The following is a 5,305-nucleotide window of genomic DNA, read 5'->3' as shown; positions in this document are numbered from 1 at the left end:
ATTTGGCTCCGCTACCCATAAAATTTGCTCCCTTCCTCTCCTGCTCTCCTATTTTTTCTGTTCTAAACATTTTTATTAAATCATCTTCACATCTGACTGGAGGTCTTCCTGAGTGGTCACTTCCGTTTGCACGGGTACCACCATACAACTGCACAGGTCCACCGATGTTCTGTGAACCTTGCGACATGACCAGCCCATTGTAGATTTACTTAGTGGTTTTCGGCGATGATGTCCTTCACTTCAGATCTATTCCAGATTTCCTCATTCCATGTGTGATCTCTTAGCCAGATTCCCAACATCAGCGTTACAACATAACGCTGACAGTGGAGATCGCCGATCACCTGTAGACCATTGCTGGACGAACTGGATTCGAGAGGTTCGGCACTCGGCTTGAAGATCAACTGTATGAAAACCAAGTACATAGGGTCTGAAGGCGTATCAATCGGTCATCTAGCAGTCGGAAGCGATGAAATAGAAGAGGTGGACAGCTATGTCTATCTCGGTCAAGAAGTGACTAGAGGTGAAAGATGGAGAATGAGATGTTGCGAAGGTTAAGAGCAGGATGGAGAGCTTTCACCTCACTGAAGGATTTGCTGAAGGTATATTATATATACATATACAAGTAACACACTCACAGGCAAGGAACACAGGTACAAGATTTTTGGGCAGGGAACACTGACGGGGTCGGGGGCGTGGGTATACTTCTTGCGGAGAAATGGGTAGATAAGGTAATCGAGGTAGTCAGAGTAAGTGACAGAGTAATTAAAATTAGATTAGTCATTCACCATAGTTCAGCTACCATCATCTCGGCATATGCCCCTCAACCAGGGCTACCGGAAGGACAAAAAGACCAATTCTATGACACCCTATTGCGGACTACCTCGTTGACATATGACAGTGACCTTCTCTTCGTGGCAGGGGATTTTAATGGACATGTTGGTCGGCATGTCGGGGGCTTCCATGGCGTTCATGGAGGCTACGGTTTTGGCTCTCGTAATGAGGAGGGAACCAGGCTGCTGGAGTTCTGCGATGCAAATGACCTTATGGTCTGCAATACCAACTTCAGGAAACCCACCTCTCACCTAGTCACCTACCGTTCTGGCAGACACACTAGCCAGATTAACTACATCCTTGCCAGAAAAAGGGAAAGAGGGCTGCTTACAAATGCCAAAACCTTTCCAGGCGAAGAATGTACTCCTCAACATAGATTAGTAGTTAGCGACTTCAGGATCAGAGCTAAATGGTTGCCCAGAAGAAGACCAGCTTGGAGGAGAAGGGTCTGGAAGCTTAAAGATCCTGCAAATGGACAGAGATTTAGAGACATATTACTCGAAGCCTTTGACAAAATAGAAGGGGATATAGCTTCATTTAATGTGGAAGACAACTGGAGATTTCTACGGGACAATCTGCTGACAGCCACTGACCAGATCTGTGGATGGAGCAAAGTACCAGCTCGACCCAGAGTAACATGGTGGTGGAACACTGTGGTTGACAGGGCTATTAGACAAAAGAGACAGGCTTGGAAGGACTGGAAGAACGGTGGTAGCAGGGAATTGTATCAGACAGCCAGAAGGGAAGCTAGGAGACAGGTTTATTTAGCCAGAGGGGAAGCGGATAAGAAAAAATTTGCCAATGTTCTGAGCCGTGAGGATGAAAGACTTGAGGTATTTCATGTTGCAAGACAGTGTGTGAGAGAGAATCGTGATGTGGTAGGAGAGAAGTGTGTTCGCACGGATGATGGTTCACTTGCGCTAAATGAGGATGCAAAGAGAGAGGTTTGGAGATGCCACTATGAAAGGTTGCTGAATAAAGAAAATGAATGGGATAAAGAGAGTCTGCCGAATGTCAACCCAACAGAGGGACCAGCCATCCGAGTTGAAAATTCTTTGGTAGTTAAAGCAATTAGAAGCATGAAGACAGGGAAAGCCCCAGGCCCATCAGGAATTACTGCAGAGATGCTCAAAATATCTGGCAGTGTCGGCTATAACCTAGTCACCCGTATAGTCAACCAGGTGATACACGAAGGAGTCATACCGAATGACTGGTGTGGCAGCATACTAGTCAACTGCTACAAAGGTAAAGGTGATGCCCTAGATACAAATAATTACAGAGGTATCAAGCTGTTGGATCAGGTGATGAAGGTTACGGAGAGGGTCATAGCCCAACTAATTAGAGAGAGAGTTAGTTTAGATGAGATGCAGTTTGGGTTCGTGCCAGGGAAAAGTACCTCTGATGCTATATTCCTGGTAAGGCAGCTGCAGGAGAAATACTTAGCCAAAGATAAGCCCCTGTACCTGGCTTTCGTTGACATGGAGAAAGCCTTTGATAGGGTCCCCCGATCCCTTATCTGGTGGTCAATGAGGAAACTAGGGATAGATGAATGGCTGGTGAGGGCTGTGCAAGCCATGTACAGAGATGCCGTAAGTAAGGTTAGGGTTGGCAACATGTACACAGAAGAATTCAAAGTAGAGGTTGGGGTCCACCAGGGTTCAGTGCTCAACCCCCTCCTATTTATCATAGTCCTCCAGGCAATTACGGAGGAATTCAAGACAGGTTGCCCCTGGGAGCTCCTCTATGCTGACGACCTTGCTCTAATTGCTGAGTCACTATCAGAACTGGAGGAGAAGTTCCAGGTGTGGAAGGAGGGCCTAGAATCGAGGGGCCTTAGAGTCAATCTAGCTAAAACCAAAGTCGTAATAAGTTGGAAGGTAGACAATCCACAAATGTCTTCAGGAAGATGGCCCTGTTCAATCTGTAGAAAAGGTGTGGGTAGAAACTCTATAAGATGTACCCAGTGTAAGCTATGGACACATAAGAGGTGCAGCAATGTCAAAGGTAGGCTAACTGGGAAGATAGTTTTTGTATGTGGCAGATGCTCGGGAGCATTAACCTCCGAAAATCTGCAGAAAACAACTTCCGTCACTTTCCAGGGGAAAAAAACTATAAGTTGTTGATAGCTTCCGTTATCTAGGTGACCAAGTCAGTTGTGGGGGTGGGTGCGCTGAAAGTGTAACTGCTAGAATAAGAATAGCCTGGGCAAAGTTTAGGGAGCTCTTACCTCTGCTGGTGACTAAAGGCCTCTCGCTCAGAGTAAAAGGCAGACTGTATGATGCAGGTGTACGAACAGCCATGCTACATGGCAGTGAAAAATGGGCCGTGACTGCTGAGGACATGCGTAAGCTTGTGAGGAATGAAGCCAGTATGCTCTGATGGATGTGTAATGTCAGTGTACATACTCGACAGAGCGTTAGTACCTTGAGAAGCATCAGTTGTACCTAAGAAGCATCAGTTGTGGTGTGCAAGAGAGATGATTGCTCTGGTATGGTCATGTGGCGAGAATGGATGAAGATAGGTGTGTGAGAAAGTGCCAATCCCTAGCAGTTGAGGGAACCCGTGGAAGAGGTAGACCCAGAAAAACCTGGGACGAGGTGGTGAAGCACGACCTTCGAACTTTAGGCCTCACTGAGGAAATGACCAGCGACCGAGACCTTTGGAAATATGCTGTACGTGAGAAGACCAGGCAGGTCAAGTGAGCCCAGCCCACTTATGCATTCCTTTCCTCCCTTGGACACAAAGACCTGTTGAGGCAAGCGAAGTCGATATAGAACCTCATCCGACGACAGACACCCATGCCAACCCCCTTTGCTTGCGAAGACATGTTGGGGGAAGCGAAATCGAAATAGAAATCGAATTGAACCAGCCAGGATCCCTGGTCTGGTGGTACGTAAAAAGCACTATCCGACTCGTGGCCGATGCCAGCGCCGCCTCGACTGGTCTCCGTGCCGGTGGCACGTAAAATACACCAATCCGACCGTGGCCGTTGCCAGCCTCGCCTGGCACCTGTGCAGGTGGCACGTAAAAAGCACCCACTACACTCATGGAGTGGTTGGTGTTAGGAAGGGCATCCAGCTGTAGAAACATTGCCAGATAACACTGGAGTCTGGTGCAGCCTTCTGGCTTCCCAGATCCCCGGTCGAACTGTCCAACACATGCTAGCATGGAGAACGGACGTTAAACGATGATGATGATGATGATCACACACACACACACATATATATATATATCATCATCATCATCATCATCATTTAGCGTCCGTTTTCCATGCTAGCATGGGTTGGACGGTTCAACTGGGGTCTGGGGAGCCCGATGGCTGCACCAGGCCAGTCAGATCTGGCAGTGTTTCTACAGCTGGATGCCCTTCCTAACGCCAACCACTCCGAGAGTGTAGTGGGTGATTTTATGTGCCACCGACACAGGTGCCAGACGAGGCTGGCGAACGGCCACGCTCGGATGGTGTTTTTATGTGCCACCGACACAGGTGCCAGACGAGGCTGGCAGACGGCCACGCTCGGATGGTGTTTTTATGTGCCACTGACACAGGTGCCAGATGAGGCTGGCGGACGGCCACGATCGGATGGTGTTTGTTACGTCCCCAAAGCACGGAGGCCAGTCTATGCGGTACTGGCTACAGCCACGTTCGGATGATTTTCTTGTGTGCCACCGGCACTGGTACCACAAAGATACAAATTCCATTGATGTTCATCTATTTTGATTTGATTTGATTTGATTTGATTTGATTTGATTTGATTTTCACTTGCCTCAACAGGTCTTCACAAGTGTCACAGGAAGGAAGGAAGGTATGCACAGGTGGACTGGTACCACAAAGATACAAATTCCATTGATGTTCATCTATTTTGATTTGATTTGATTTGATTTGATTTGATTTTCACTTGCCTCAACAGGTCTTCACAAGTGTCACAGGAAGGAAGGAAGGTATGCACAGGTGGACTGACTACGTCCCAAGTAGGGGCCACGGGTTATGGCCTGACTAGTCTTGCCGGGTCTTCGGTTGGTGTTTTTATGTGCCACCGACACAGGTGCCAGATGAGGCTGGCGAACGGCCACGATCGGATGGTGTTTGTTATGTGCCCACGTCACAGAGGCCAGTCGATGCGGTACTGGCTACGGCCACATTCGGATGGTTTTCTTGTGTGCCAACGGTACTGGTACCACAAAGATACAAATTCCATTGATGTTCATCTATTTTGATTTGGTTTGATTTGATTTGATTTGATTTGATTTGATTTTCACTTGCCTCAACAGGTCTATATAATCATGTAGTCAAATGATCAAATACACTGTCAGATGTTACACATCACTTGTCACAATGTGCTTTGCATCGTTTTACGTTTTGAATGATGCCACTCCACTGGTTAGGAAAGCAGGCGAACATTCGGAAGTCTTGGGAAAGGAAGGGCATTGCAAGAATCAAACCCACGATCTAGCTATTGTGAGGGTAACACCC

This window comes from Octopus sinensis, unplaced genomic scaffold (assembly GCF_006345805.1).
Source record: "Octopus sinensis unplaced genomic scaffold, ASM634580v1 Contig07147, whole genome shotgun sequence".
NCBI lineage: Eukaryota > Metazoa > Mollusca > Cephalopoda > Octopoda > Octopodidae > Octopus > Octopus sinensis.
The sequence above is the reverse complement of the archived record's forward strand: the minus strand, read 5'-3'. Positions refer to the sequence as shown.